General features: G+C 39.0%; 1 protein-coding gene across 8 annotated transcripts in view; it reads left to right on the top strand.

The window, feature by feature from the left end:
* LOC139756098 (nucleosome assembly protein 1-like 1) overlaps positions 1–17,140 on the top strand; it is a 78,406-nt gene that overhangs the window by 17,320 nt on the left and 43,946 nt on the right. The gene's annotated exons all lie outside the window — the stretch shown is intronic.

Here is a 17,140-nt window from a genome sequence, read left to right as displayed (position 1 = left end):
GAAGCATGTAAAAATACAAGAACATTTCACAGGGTGAATGTTGTATTTGAATGAACATGAATAATTAAATGTACTAGAGATTTATTCAGATGTCATAGGAAAAGATATAATGTGCTGGAAAAACCATAAGGAAATGACAAATAGGAAATGTTGGGCTTTTATACATTATATTCTATTTAGTTTTTGTATGGATGAGCTGGTGAAAAAAGTGAGTGTGAGGTGATTTTAGGGGGAGTAGAGATAGGGGTCTTTCCTATATATCAATTCCCTCCCATTTCACACATTACATCCTCATGTATGTTCAGGCCCCATGCTTTCAGAACCTTCAACATTCCATCCTTCCATCTCTAATTTGGTCTCCCCCATTTTCTTGTTCCCTCCACTTATGACACATACACCCTCTATCTCCGCAACCATACTCTCAGTATGATAATGTGTCATCCTTACCTGATTTCTTAATTGATCAACCCTCTTCATCACACTGACCTCAGTATTTCATTTCCACCACATTCACCAGTTTCTGGATGTTCTCTTATGGGGCCTATGCCATGCAGCCATACAACACCATCGAGACTACCCTCAAACATGTCCCTTTTTTCCCCACCAACATTGGCCTCTCTTTTCACCCAGCCCTCAGTGTTACCAGGACCTCAACCTTATATGGCTCTTTTCAACTTTTGTGGTTCCATTTGCTGCCACTTCTGCTCCCAGGTATCTTAAACCCTCACTTTCTGCAGGTTCTCTGTTGAAACCCACACCCCAGCTAATGTTTCTTTCTACTATTTTACATAATAGTTGGTCTTATTCACATTTACTCTCAATTTTGTACTTTTACTCACTCTTTCAACACTAGCTTTTGTAGTTTCTCTAATCTGCCACCAGCACTGTCATAAAATGAAGAGAACAACTATCTTGCTGCTTGGTCCTCCAACTCCGAACAGACTGCTTCACCCTTAGACCCTTCTATTCACCTTCCATGCTACCCTATCCTTAAATGGATTAAAAATTGTGGTGATGACATACCTCTGCTGCAGACCCACCTTCACCTGGAACCACACACCCTCCTCTCTTCTTACGTGTACACATGATTTACTTGTGATAAAACTCTTCTAGCTTTAGCTTTGCTCTGTAAACCATATATTTCAAACACCTGCTGAGCATCTCTGATCAGCTCTATCATACACTTTCTCCAGATATATGAATTTCACTTACAAGTCACTGCTGTCAGTCATCACTCCCGTACTACTTACATGGTATATTTAGCAATCTTGTACCTCTGTAATTTGAAGATGAACTTTTATGCCCCTTTGTATTTATACATCACCATACAGGCATTGTGCCAGTCCTAAGACACTTCAGAATGAGCCTTTCATGTGTTGAAAATCACAACTTATTAACAACACAATCACCCACTTTCTTAAGTTCAATTGCATTCCCATGGCTTTTATTTAATCCTCTTAACCACACCTCATTTTACACAGTTTTCACCATGTCTTCACTTTTCATCAAACCTCTTACCATGTCTCACAGTGCACATAAATCATCCCACATCTACTTCCCCACATTTTTTTTTTTTTTTTTTTTTTTTTAATACTTTGTCGCTGTCTCCCGCGTTTGCGAGGTAGCACAAGGAAACAGACGAAAGAAATGCCCCCCCCCCCCATACACATGTACACACATACGTCCACACACGCAAATATACATACCTACACAGCTTTCCATGGTTTACCCCAGACGCTTCACACGCCTTGATTCAATCCACTGACAGCACGTCAACCCCGGTATACCACATCGCTCCAATTCACTCTATTCCTTGCCCTCCTTTCACCCTCCTGCATGTTCAGGCCCCGATCACACAAAATCTTTTTCACTCCATCCTTCCACCTCCAATTTGGTCTCCCTCTTCTCCTTGCTCCCTCCACCTCCGACACATATATCCTCTTGGTCAATCTTTCCTCACTCATCCTCTCCATGTGCCCAAACCACTTCAAAACACCCTCTTCTGCTCTCTCAACCACACTCTTTTTATTTCCACACATCTCTCTTACCTTTACGTTACTCACTCGATCAAACCACCTCACACCACACATTGTCCTCAAACATCTCATTTCCAGCACATCCATCCTCCTGCGCACAACTCTATCCATAGCCCACGCCTCGCAACCATACAACATTGTTGGAACCACTATTCCTTCAAACATACCCATTTTTGCTTTCCGAGATAATGTTCTCGACTTCCACACATTCTTCAAGGCCCCCAGAATTCCCCCCCCCCCCCCCCCCCCCCCCCCCCCCCCCCCCCCCCCCCCATGATCCACTTCCGCTTCCATGGTTCCATCCGCTGCCAGATCCACTCCCAGATATCTAAAACACTTCACTTCCTCCAGTTTTTCTCCATTCAAACTCACCTCCCAATTGACTTGACCCTCAACCCTACTGTACCTAATAACCTTGCTCTTATTCACATTTACTCTTAACTTTCTTCTTCCACACACTTTACCAAACTCAGTCACCAGCTTCTGCAGTTTCTCACATGAATCAGCCACCAGCGCTGTATCATCAGCGAACAACAACTGACTCACTTCCCAAGCTCTCTCATCCCCAACAGACTTCATACTTGCCCCTCTTTCCAAAACTCTTGCATTTACCTCCCCAACAACCCCATCCATAAACAAATTAAACAACCATGGAGACATCACACACCCCTGCCGCAAACCTACATTCACTGAGAACCAATCACTTTCCTCTCTTCCTACACGTACACATGCCTTACATCCTCAATAAAAACTTTTCACTGCTTCTAACAACTTGCCTCCCACACCATATATTCTTAATACCTTCCACAGAGCATCTCTATCAACTCTTATCATATGCCTTCTCCAGATCCATAAATGCTACATACAAATCCATTTGCTTTTCTAAGTATTTCTCACATACATTCTTCAAAGCAAACACCTGATCCACACATCCTCTACCACTCCTGAAACCACACTGCTCTTCCCCAATCTGATGCTCTGTACATGCCTTCACCCTCTCAATCAATACCCTCCCATATAATTTACCAGGAATACTCAACAAACTTATACCTCTGTAATTTGAGCACTCACTCTTATCCCCTTTGCCTTTGTACAATGGCACTATGCACGCATTCCGCCAATCCTCAGGCACCTCACCATGAGTCATACATACATACATTAAATAACCTTACCAACCAGTCAACAATACAGTCACCCCCTTTCTTAATAAATTCCACTGCAATACCATCCAAACCTGCTGCCTTGCCGGCTTTCATCTTCCGCAAAGCTTTCACTACCTCTTCTCTGTTTACCAAATCATTTTCCCTAACCCTCTCACTTTGCACACCACCTCGACCAAAACACCCTATATCTGCCACTCTATCATCAAACACATTCAACAAACCTTCAAAATATACTCACTCCATCTCCTTCTCACATCACCACTACTTGTTATCACCTCCCCATTTGCGCCCTTCACTGAAGTTCCCATTTGCTCCCTCGTCTTACGCATTTTATTTACCTCCTTCCAGAACATCATTTTATTCTCCCTAAAATTTAATGATACTCTCTCACCCCAACTCTCATTTGCCCTCTTTTTCACCTCTTGCACCTTTCTCTTGACCTCCTGTCTCTTTCTTTTATACATCTCCCACTCAATTGCATTTTTTCCCTGCAAAAATCGTCCAAATGCCTCTTTCTTCTCTTTCACTAATACTCTTACTTCTTCATCCCACCACTCACTACCCTTTCTAATCAACCCACCTCCCACTCTTCTCATGCCACAAGCATCTTTTGCGCAATCCATCACTGATTCCCTAAATACATCCCATTCCTCCCCCACTCCCCTTGCTTCCATTGTTCTCACCTTTTTCCATTCTGTACTCAGTCTCTCCTGGTACTTCCTCACACAGGTCTCCTTCTCAAGCTCACTTACTCTCACCACCCTCTTCACCCCAACATTCACTCTTCTTTTCTGAAAACCCATACAAATCTTCACCTTAGCCTCCACAAGATAATGATCAGACATCCCTCCAGTTGCACCTCTCAGCACATTAACATCCAAAAGTCTCTCTTTCGCACGCCTGTCAATTAACACGTAATCCAATAACGCTCTCTGGCCATCTCTCCTACTTACATATGTATACTTATGTATATCTCGCTTTTTAAACCAGGTATTCCCAACCATCAGTCCTTTTTCAGCACATAAATCTACAAGCTCTTCACCATTTCCATTTACAACACTGAACACCCCATGTATACCAATTATTCCCTCAACTGCCACATTACTCACCTTTGCATTCAAATCACCCATCACTATAACTCGGTCTCGTGCATCAAAACCACTAACACACTCATTCAGCTGCTCCCAAAACACTTGCCTCTCTTGATCCCCACAAATACATATACATATTTGATTCCTGCCCTAGCAGCCCCATCTATCCTTCTGAGGCTCCTGCAAGACTTTGCAAGTTAGTCACATCCAGCAGTCAGGACCATAGGTTACAAAGTGTTGTCTACGTCAGTGTGCAGTGTGTGCAGGGCAGTAAATTAGTAAGTGGTGGGTGTCTTCCTTATGGCAGTTATATCGTGGGCAAGAAGGGTCTTAGGATATGGTGAAATAGTTGTTGATAGGTGATGTTGAGAGTGTAATAGGAGTATACCGGATAAGCGGGCTGCGGATTCTAACAGCTTGGTCAACCAATGACCCAGTCCAACATCCTAGGCTTAGCATGAGCTTTGAGGTTTAAGACCCAAGGAAACTTCACAGGGAGAATTTGCCTCATGTTTGTATGGTGGGTTGGTGTTGGCATTCTGAGGGTCATTTAAAGCTTGATGGCTATGTATGTTCTTTGTTGCATTTGTATGTGTTGGGATGGAGGGGATCTGAGTTGAAGTTACTTTAATGTGAGGCAGGGGCAAACTTTTTATCTCTGCTTGTTAGTTAGAATAGTTTGGGTAGAGTAGTATAGTGCTTTTGCATAGATTGTATTGGGAGGGGTCTTTGTTTCATTATAAAGCTGAGTTGGAAAGGAGATTGAGTGAGGTTTTTTTAGGGGGGGGTGGCAGGTCTGGGGTATTTTGGATGTAGAGGAATGCAGATTGAGAGATTAATGGAAAGTGGTTTCGTAGAAGTCTGTTGTTATATGAAGTCAAGCTAAAGTTGCTGGAGTGGATGTGTTTGCTTTTGATTTTCTAAAGAAAGAGGATGCTTGTGTTGTTGATTGGCTAGTTATGATTCAGTGGATGTATGTATGTATAACTCATGGTGAGTTGCTTGAGGATTGATGGAATGCTTGCTTAGTGTAATTGGATGAATGCAAGGGGGACAAAGGTGACTGTTCATATTACAGAGGTTTAAGTTTGTTGAGTGTACCTGATAAGTTGTTTGGGAGAGTGGTGACAGGGTTATGACAAACACTGAGCTTCAGATTGGGAGTAACACTGCGGCCTTAGAAGATGTGTGGATCAGGTGTTTTCTTTGAAGGATATGTGTAAGAAATACTTAAATGAAGCAGAAGAACCTGTTTGTAGCATTTATGAATCTGGAGAAAGCTTATGTTATGTTCATAGCTGGTAGAAGCTGTGAATTAGTTTTTATCAAGGGAGTATGTAGTGTGGTCTGTTTGTGGATGGTGTGGTGAGGAAGGTAAATGCAAGGATCTTGTTGAGAAGATCAGCTAAGCAGTCTTAGTGGTTGGGGGGAGGGGGATAGTTATTTGTTGTTTGTGGGTTTTCGAAACTAGTGGTGGCATATTCGAGTAAGAAACTACTGAATGTGGTTTCCAAGTTTGGGAGAGAGTATGAAAGGAGAGAGTTGACTATAAATGTGAATACAGTAAAAGTAAGATTATAAGATTTAGCAGTCAAGGGAGACAAGTTGTTGGAAGCATGAGTTTTAACCCATTAAAGGCAGGTGACTTTTTTCCATTTTAGGCAGCAAATTTAGGAATAATGAAGTATCAAGGATTAAGTCAGTACATACATAGATAAATTTGGATGCAAAATGAAGTTAAGGCATGTTACTCTCGCAATACTGAATCATAGCTGGCTGTGGGAGGAGTGCTATGCACCTTCCATTTTCTCAGCTAATACTGATGTTGACCTTGGCTGGGCGAGCATGGGTGCCTGTTTATAGGCGTATCCAAACAGAAAGCATGATAGTACACCCTATTTCACCGCACAGTTATGACACAAAAGGGCCTGATGTTACATAACATTGCCCGCCTACAATGTATTAATGCGAGATAACAGCTAATACTGGCAATGGCCTTAGATTGGCAAGCAAGGGGAGCTGTTTACAGGAATGGGTAAACAAGAGGTCATGATAGTAGATAACAGTGATCCCACTTTGTCAAAATTCAAAAAAACAATTATGACACAAAATAGCCCAGTGTTACATAATGTTGCCCTGCTTCTACTGTACAAACATTAGATAATGTTGCCCACCTTTAATGGGTTAATGGAGAGAACTTGGAGGAAGTGAAGTGTTTTAAATTCCTGGAAGTGGCTTTGGCAGTGAATAGGACTAGGGAGCAGAAGTAAGCCATCGTGAGGATTAAGAGGCAAAGATCCTGGGAATGTTTGGAGAGGTCAAATGAATTTAAGGGCAAAGATAGGTGTGTTTGAAGGTATGATAGTTCCATCAGTGCTGTATGGGTGCGAGAAAAAAAATTAACAAGGATGAATGCATTGGAAATTAAATGTTTGAGGGCAATATATGGTGTGAGGAGGCATGATAGAATAAGAAATGATAGGGTAAGAGAGAGGTGTTAAAGCACAAATTCCATAGCTCTTTCATCTTTCGTACATACATATTTTGCTACCGCATCTCTCTCATACCATATCCTGTTTTTCAAACAGTCCTCCTCATGCTGCATTTTCCTTAAACATTTCACTTACACAAGACCCATTTCTGTACTTTATATGACCTATCCTTTGCATCCAAGCATCACCTTGGGGACATTTATACCAATAAACATATTTTGCTGTCACACTGACTTAATAATCCACACATCCCTCAATGCTTTTAGGACTTTATATATATATTATATACTAGTTTGCTAATTTCCAAGTAACTCACATTTGCACTAGCTGTCATATATGATGCTTTGAAACCAGAGCCTCCATCCACAGACATTTTGTACGTTCACCTAACAAATATATATGACTTGGTTCAATACACTGATGGCATGTTGCATGCTCTGCGCACTATTAGTGGCAATAGAGATCGACAAAACAATTTTTTTTTTTTTTTTAAGAACATCTTTACTCTTGACACACCCCACAGCAGTGATAAAAAGTGGTTGGCCAAGTTCATTGCTAATCATTCTCAAATGCTTCTTAAAAACTCAAGCTCTTTGTTGGAGTTCCCCAAGGAGCTGTTCTTTCCCCAACACACTTCAGGTTTTTCCTGCATGAGCTGTTACTACCTCTAGCAAACCAGAGAGTGAAGGTCCTCTGTATGCAGACGACCTAATTGTAGCACAACACACATAGTCGCATCAATAAACATGCAGCACTGAACTGCACAATTGGAACAATGGCTCACCCAGAACAGAATGTCTGCATCTTCAAAGAACTCTACAGTTACTCATTTAACTCCAAACACAAAGACAACCAGCTCCCTCCAGTTGCTCTTCAGTATACCAATCAAGTAGTGATCACTTTGTGCTATCCCTGATGTCATCATAGCAGAATCTCTTTGTGCTTTAGGTGCACATTAAATGGACAGTCACTCCCACTCAGCTTAACACCAGCTGTTCTTGGGATCAAATATGCACACGACATTCTCCCCACACTGCAAACATCAACAAAGGTAATATGTAAAGTAAATGCCTTCTGAATTAACTGGTACCAGATTAGTATAGGAAAAGTAATCTCTTATTATCCTCTAAAAACTTCAACTGCTCCACCCTAAAGTATGCCTTGCTTTCTGTTAGCAGTTCCCACCATCCCTAGCAGACACAATAGTGACGGAAATGACCTGACAGGCACTGAAAAACCACCCTCTAATCTTTCTTTACATCGTCCCACTAAACACTCATCTAAAACCACTCCCCAATTTATGTACCAGTTGCACTCTTGTATCTGCTGCTGGCATCACCTAGCCGTACAACTACACACACTGAATTATCTTATATGGAGACCATTCATGCCCACCTACAATTGTAACTACCAGTTATTGCTCTGTTGCCCCCGCACTCTCCTCACATAGACATGCACACATCACCACTACACTTTACTACCTGATGTCCTGCTTGCTGGACATGACTAGCTTCATGAGCACTGTGGTATCCCCATAAAGATCATAGGGAATCCTGGGTCTGGTAGTTAGCATGTATGTATTTCTGGTTTGTTAATGAAGTGGTAGAGAAAGCAGTTATTTGCCTTTAAAGCTGCTGTCCTTTATGGTATCAGTAGAAACTTGTTTCTAAAAAATTGCATAACATTGGTAAAAGATATTTCAGTTAAAGTAATCAGGAAGCCTGGAACAAAAAAATTGCTTTTGAGGAACAAAAAAAATGGCTTGATAGTGATATATGGAAACAGTCTAGTGGCATAATGTTATTGAAGATTGGGATAAGCTGACTTCTGATATTAAAGATGCTAGGGTTACGGAATCAAGATGAAACAAAGCAAGTCCCAACCAATTTGCAAATCTGGTCTAGCTTTTCGGTGTTGACTACTTTGTATATCTTTCATCTGCTACATTTTTTCTGTTTTGTATCCTACATCTTCCTTTTCCTCTATTTCGATTCTTCATCCTCATTCCTAATCACTCATTTCGGCTTTTAATACAACCACCTTTACGTAATTATGTTGGGTATTCCCATGCTGTTAGCAGTATTGTAAGCCCATTGTGTACTGTGTCATCCCATTAAAAGTATTTTCTCCACTGCTTCACCTGGGAACACCAAATTTCACTTCATACCCTACTGTCCTAATATCGGCTAGGGTCTTATAGTAACTGTTGGGAAGAGCTCTGTATATAATAGTTGGAATTTTGGACTGAAACTTCCAGTGAAGAAATGGGCAGGGCTCATTAGCCAGAAGGAAATTTGGAGGTTTAAAATACTTAACGTTGCACGCAGTTTAATGTCATGGGCAACCGACTGCCTAAGACTTGGATCTGGTGTAAATGTACATTTATAAGTGGGCTGAAAGGTTGTATGCATCTGATCCACCCCATGCAAATGGGAATGAGGTTAGATAATAGAAACATTTTAATGCTAGTGATTTGATGGTTTCATTGTAAGTAATGTGATGCAGAAATGTTTTCACGTGGTCCACATGTATGTTTAAATCCTTTGAACTCTACAAATGTCATAAGAAACATTTGGGCTCCCATGTATTGTATATGACTACCTTGTGCTCTTTAGTAATTAGGCATGAATAGTATTTTTTACCACTGAGGATGGGGAGATGCTTGTGTGAAGGTTCCACTAGGTATTATGATTAGTTTGTGTATGTATCATTGAATACAAATTTATAGTCCGATTGAGGCTGTAAATTTGTTAGTGTTATTGATTATTTGGTCATTTGGATTAATTCTGACATCGTTGATTTTTACTAAGAAGGATGATTTTTAAAAAATGAAATGACTTGTCTGTGGGACATTACACAAAGGCATCCTTGCCCATCCTTTCATATGTATGTAACATGTGATCAAGGAAATGGTGCTTGATAAGTTTTTACAGTTTATATGTGCTGTGTTTTGTTGTTGAATGTATGAATGTAATAGATTAGTTAGATGGTAGAATGATGCAGTTAGTGACAGTGTTATATGTAATATATAATCTTCAAAGACTACAGATGAGTGAGTAACTTCAGAAAAGGCTTCAAAGTTGAAAAGTAGCTACAGGTTGGAAGGAAACACAAACCGAGGCTGAATTTTTCATAAAGCCTCGGGTATAGAGGTCAGAAATAGTATGCTAAGTTTATAGTTGTGTGGCAGTTTAAAGTGCATCATGATTTTAAATGTATAAACAGTAATAGGTGTTCATATGTACTATGTATATGTAGACATGGATGCAACTGTACTTCTACCATATGTTTTTGATTTATGGGTAATAACTGGCTTTTGGACTGTAAAGACTAAGATTATTTACTTAAATTTGATTTTTTGGTTTGCTGTATATCTTATTATAAATGCACTGTGTAGTAATGTGATCTTGGTGTGACTTCATAATGCATCCATCTTCTCATTTGTTGGTGGCAAATAACCTAGGCAAGTATACTAAAGAAAACTTTGCTCTAACTTGACAATACTCCGTTGTCCTCGGTTGCATTGATTTTTAGAAAAAGACTGACAGCACTGTAATTTACATTGTTGTAATGAAGATTGCACTGGTGCCCACATCTGAAAACAGGTGCTCCACGTGAAATGTTTGTTAGCTCATATCTAGGTTAACCTGTAGATTAGACTGTTTGACATGGGTACTCAAGTTAGGTATTATAAGAGTTGCATGTATGTCTTTAGAGGGAGCTAGATTTGCCTGCTGAAGTGCACCTGCATTTGTTCCATAAAATACTATTTTGATATTTCTGAATTAGAAACTGTTACAGTAATTCAGTTGATCATTTATTGTAATTTTCCTGGTATGCTTTGTTTTCTAGTCCCAAAGCTGGTGGTACAGTATACCAGGCATAGTTTTTCCACAGTATTTTTTTCCTAGATATTATGCTCACACAGTATTTTGTGGCAGTGCCGGCTAATGTATTTTACATGTTAAAGCTATTGAAATGCACCAGTTATCCATTTCAGAATATTATTTTTGAATGGCACAGTTTCATTTACCAGATATGTTTCTATATTTACGAAGCTTAGCGTAACAGCGTATCAAAACAGATTTTTTTGGAGTTTTTCAAGTATGTGCTTTGGAAAATAGGGAGGTTTAGCTGCATATCTTGAGATAGAGTAAGACCCATCTTGACTTGAGATTAAATTAGATATCACTAACCATCAAGTTTTAAACAATGTTCTAAGGTTCCTTACTTTGACGTATATTTAGAATAAGAACTAAGTCATAAGAGTTGAAGGGTTTGGTGTTTGTTTTATTTGGATTACAGGACATAAGAAAATGTTGATGGAATTAACAAGATCATTGAATGTTGGTATGCTTTAGGGCTGTAGATTAATTACTTGATCATTTGACTTGGAATTTAAGTAATTGGTGGACTTATCAGACGTAATTGAATTGGTGGAAGCTTTTGTATCTGAGATTAAAGGGAAGTGCATATGTACGAGATGTCTTTATCAACTAATTTAACTTTATAGGTGTTGCTTGGCAATTAACATAAATGTAGAGAATACAGTATATTGTGTGTGAAAATCGGATTGAAAGATACTTGATGCATCAGACTCAGTAGATTAGATAAACAGTATCAGAAGTACCATAGAGCTTCATAATATTTCTAAAACAAAACTTTGATATAGATGAAATTTATTTAAAAGCCTTGGGGGTGTTGACAGCAGTTTAGACTTAGAAAAGTTGAGAATTTAAGGCTTGCCAATAAGCTGCATACGGTTTGTGGAAGAAGTTTTGATACCCATTAATGGGTGCAATTGAGACGTCACAATACCCTGGCAGTAAACATTTTCACAACTTTTAACTTTGAATTGTTAACAGGTTGTTTTGGCATTTGATCCTTGTTTTGTAATGATTTGCTTCATTTTCTGAAACTGGTCTGTCTTATAGCACCCAACAACCATCATCCTTATATACAATTCAGCCTTCTTGCACATACTTGTAATGTTTTTGCTTACCTCCATGTCAGGCACCTTACCTGTAAAAATCTTCCACTTTACTGGTTGTCCTTAACTTTTTCTTTCCAGTAGGGCATCCTATCATTTTATTATGGTATTAGGTTTGAGATGCAGTTTTCAGTGTACCATTCACAGTGCACAATAAGAGTGTGTTAAAATTTGACAAAACTTTTATTTTGAGATTCTTGAGGTGATACTTGAAAATGCTGGTACTGTTCGTATTCATGCCTTTCTTAGATTTCTCACTGCATGTGAGACTGTTTAAGAGTTGGGATCTAAATAAGTCGTTTAAAGAATAGTGAACCATTCAGTTTGCAGTATTAGTATTGTTGACTTTTGGAGCCTTGAAGAAAGTTATAGATTTAGTTTGAATTACTCAAATTTCAAAAAATGATTTGCTGCTGCAGCAGAGGAGTGAGCTCTAGTAGAGTTCACTTGGAAATATTCACTCATTCTACGGATTTCATGCAAACAAAATATATCTGTATAGTTTACTTTATCTTCTTGCCGCAGGAGTCCTTTCTCTCCTTATTGTATTTCTGCAGCACTCAGGAAGTTGGCCATGTCCACAGGTCATAAATTATGTATGTGTGTATATGTGCAGGAAGTGATGGCCAGTTGAGTGGTAAGTGCTTGGTGTCTTCTTTATGGTAGTTGCATCCTGGGCATGGAAGGTCTCGAAATATGTTGAAGCTGAATTTGTTGTGTTGTAGTGATGAGTCATGTCCAGAGCATAAGCTGGAGAGTGTAACTTTGTCTTAAGGGTGTGGTTTCTGATAGATGGATGTCTGGAGGGTTAGACTTTAGGACATGAGTTGGAAGGTTGGTTGCTTGGGTTACTTCAGTGTGTGTTTTGTCAAGTGTTCTTTTCAGTTTTGATGCTGTGTATCCTGGAGTAGTTGGAGATATCTGGAAGTGCTTGGATTGCTGATGGCCCATGGTGTATTTTACAAAAATTAGATTTGTCAGGGCCTTTATCAGGAGAATTCAAGGTTTTTATTGCATTGCTCATATCATCAGGAATGAACAGTAGGTGGGCAGTTGTGTTTGGATGAATTTTGTGTAGGTTTATGACTTTCCTGCTTTGGATGTTGCTGGTTTTTGGCTCATTTTTATGTTATCTCATGAGTATGTGTTCCTTGGGAGAAGCGATTTCATTAGATTGGGTTGAGTGCTTCATGAAACGGCATTGGATATGCAATGAGTGGATTTTCTTTGTACTTCAAAGTTGGTTGTTGTGGGTCCTGTGATTCACTGTTGAGGAAGGCATGCTAGTTTTCAGTGTGTTTCTATAATTAGGTTAGTGATGGTGTAGCTTAGTTTGGATTTTTTCAAATATTTTTACTGATGGCGAGTGTTTGTCTGAGCTGGTTTCATGACTTTATGGGATGTGTAATGGGAGAAACTTGGGTTACATTTCTTTTATGTGCATTTTTGGTATGTGTTTTTTCCCTTGCTTGGTTGATGTTGAAGTTTGAGATTATATGACCTCAGAATGAGAAATCTATACAGGTTTTGGAGGGATTTTCCATGTATTTGTGTGAATGCTGGCCAGTATGCTTTCCTGTAATTTGTGTTAGCTATTTTGATGGTTGTGTTTATTGGTTGGGCTTGATGGAGTGGTATCAGGATGGGCAAATGGTCAGATAGTTAATATAGCAGGCTTGAATAGGTCTTTGTGTTGTGATGAAGAGCAGAATGTGATGCCTGGAGAGGTAGGCTGGTGGTTGATGGTGGGTTGGGAATCTGGTTGCATAGGTTAAGTATATTGAGAGGTTGCAGTATGTTGTAATGTTGGGTTGAAAGCAAGTTTTTGCAGTTGACAAGTAAAGTAGTTGTCAAGTAAAAGAGAGTGTACATTGTAGGTGGAAGGATGGAGTGAATAATATTTTGGGTGACTGGGGCCTGAACATACAGGTGGGTGAAAGATGTGCACCAAGTATTGAATTGGAAAAGGGTAGTATACTTGGGGCAATGGACGGAATTAAGGCTTCTGAAGTGGTTAGGGGAAACCATGGAAAGGTCTGTCGAGCCGGGTTCTGGATAAGGGGTAGTTGTTTTGTCAGGTTGCTCACGACAGTTTGAGAATGGACGCGAGCGAATGCAGATTCCTCTCCTACCTCGCTAGTGTGGGAAACAGCGATCAAGTATGAAAAAGTAAGCATAAGTGTGTGTGATATTTGTAAATACCTTTATGTACTGTATTAGGAGTTTTTCTCACACTCGTTGGGCCTCATCTCTTGAACTTTCTTTGCTATCACATCTGAAAGTTGTTTGGTGTTAGTGTTACTGGACTCCACCTGCTCAAGGTTACACCCATGAGGCTGTATTGTTGAGAGTACAGTTTCCTCGTAGAACTCACTATAAAGGAATCTGTTTTGTCCTGCTACTAGAAGTAACAGTGCCAGCAAATGTCACCTTTGGTGAGGCTGTATCATTGGGAGTAGCTGCCTCAAGTAACATACTCCAGAGGAGTCTCTTTTTCCTGCAACTAAAAGATACCACTGCCAGGAAATGTCACCTTTGGTGAGGTTGTATTTTTAGGAGTACAGTCTTATCAAAGAACTTTTCCTCTCCAAAGAAGTCTACAGTGGTAATGGTCCCAGGGTAATTATAGGTAAATGACAATTAGATATACATTTTTGTGTGTGTTTTGTGTACATGAGTTGGCATTGATTGTTATTTAGTTGTCCATGCCAGCTTGACAAAAATAAAAATAATAAGCCTGCATTAGGATTATAAAACACTGTGACCGTTGCTACTTATTCTGAATATAATCTGCAGTCTTACGTTTATGAAGATGTGGAATCAAAACTAAAAATTATGTATTGCAGTGTATGATATTGGGACACCATTCACACTATGAAAACAGACCATAATAAATTATTAATGATGCAGTAGTAGGCAGATACGGTGATATCAGATTAGAAAACATTTTGCTAAATTTAATAGAGATGCAAAGATACAAATTTTCAGACAAAAGATAAGATGCAGAGGTATAGAATACCACTGTAATAATATTGGAAACCCCTCTACAAACACACACACAAACAAACCTGGCATAGTTTGTTATATGTGTGTATTCATAAATAGGTATAAAGATGTAAGACACATGTACATGTATATACAAAGTTAAAAGACATGGCAGCACAAGTGTAAACCTCTCACAACACACAAATAATAATCACACTGAAAAAGCAATCTGGTCATGAAAAATTATTATTTGTTGTAATCTCATATATGAAAAGAGTAGGCTAAATTTTAATGGTAAAATGCATAGAAAAAATTTCAAACAGAAAAAGACAAGTGCAGAGGCTATGTTGGTTAAACAAAAGTCTGATATTGTTGGTGTAGAGAGAATGCCTTGAAAGTGAGAATATCTAGGCACACTAAAGACTATTGGATTTTTAGTGGATATAGGAATGGAGATTTATTATTTAGTGATTTACATCAATTGCAAATGGTGTCGATTACACCAGAAGTTATGCATAGGAGAAAAGTGAAATGTAGGGGTCTTGTTTGTGACAGAACAGTAGCCTTTTGTAATTGAACTCTGCCCTCAGATTGATAAGTGCTGTAGTTGGCATTTGATGGCTCCATTGCTATTTAAGATGTACATTGATGGAGAGATCAGAGATATGAAAGCAAAACTAGAGAAAAGGGTTGCAGAGATGGAATGTTCTAGTGAGGTATGGTGGCTAGTGACATGGAGAATGATCCCATGTTTGCTGAGAGTGAAGAGGAGTTTTAGAAGGTTGAAAATGTGTTTTATAATGCATAGGTGATTGAAGGTAAATGAGTTAAAGTAAAGTAATGATGGTGAAGGAAAAAGTGAAAGTATAAATTTTGCAAAGCCCTGTAGAGAGAGAGGAAAGCGATCTAAACTGTTTTAGATATACGTGATGAAAAATTGAAAGAGGTGATAGAATTTAAATTCTTTGGAGCTATCTTAGCTAAGTTTGGTGATATGGAAAATGGAAAAGGTCAGTCCTGGGTAGAAGAGTCACTGGGTCCTTTGATATAACATTGCAGGATATAGGCATAAGTATGGTAGTGAAGAAGGGAGTAGTGGCCAGCACAGCCCTCCTGACCTGAACTATGCAGACGAAATATTGGAATGAGTCACAGAGGTCAAGAATCCAGGCAGTGGAAAATGAGCTCTGATAGGAGCATGTGGTTTGACTAGATAGGATGAATGAAAGATTTGGTATGGCAGAGAATGTATTTTGGAGTGGTAGAGTTGGTGAAACATATTGCTTTAAGTTGGTTTGGTCAAGTGCGTGCAATATGGTGTTTACAAGGAGAGTGTATGGTAGTATGATTAAAGGGGTTGGTATGAAAGGAAGACCACCAGTGATGCAGGGAAATGGAGTGGAAGAGCACTGGAGGGAGATAGATGGTGGAAGAATGGATGGAATAGTTTATCCAAGGGAGGCATGCAAAGATAGGGATAACTGGAGACTTTTGCCATGGATACTACTTTGATGGGAGTTCATGGGAGGACAAGCGACAGAGATGTAAACAGATAACGTCAGATCTTGAACCACATTTTTTTGTTATTAATGCTGGATTAAAAGATAAAAGTAAATGAGGATATGAGATAGATGATTTTATGTACTCATAACTGAAGGTTTTGACAAGCTAGTCTTGAAACAACTTTGCTCAGAAAGTGACCAGAGACTAATATAACCCTATGGATTTTCAAGAGGTTAGCTAATTTTGTATTTTATGAAATAGGGGGCATGTTTACGTCTTTCATAGGTAAGAGAATAACAGCATATATGGTTTGTATGAGTATGCCAAAATTTTACTTGGTGCTTGGTGCAGAATTAAGCATTCTTAGATTTGAGAAATCTAGATTTAGACTACAGTACTGTTTGGTCAGAATATGAACATTTCTGCCAAGGACAATGTCGAGAGACTTCTTGTGAATATAGATATGCTCTATAAAGCAACCGACTGTTCTCGATCATCTACTTCTATCTTTTTAATTTTTTGATTGTGAAATTATATAGTTTGAGAAATTGAAAATTTACGTAGCTTTAGTATTTAAGTTAACCTACAAAAATGGTGTCTGAGAAGGCAAAGAATTTCAATTTTAATCTTCCAAGGAATTTATTTATAAGCCCTTGTTAACAAGATACACAATATCCCACCCAAGCTGTTTGTGAATTTAGATCAAAGTAGAGGCTTTGTGCACTTGATTCAACATATAGAATTGGGGATGGAGTTGTTCAAGTGTGTTAAATTGCATAAATGGGATTTTAGATGTGGTTTGTACTAAACTGAAATAAGCTGTTATACTTAGGTTTTTTAATGGCCTATGAGGAAGGTCAGAAGGCCTGCAAATCTCTTT

Source organism: Panulirus ornatus, chromosome 20 (assembly GCF_036320965.1).
Source record: "Panulirus ornatus isolate Po-2019 chromosome 20, ASM3632096v1, whole genome shotgun sequence".
Classification (NCBI taxonomy): Eukaryota; Metazoa; Arthropoda; class Malacostraca; order Decapoda; family Palinuridae; genus Panulirus; species Panulirus ornatus.
This window is presented reverse-complemented; position numbering and strand designations above follow the sequence as displayed.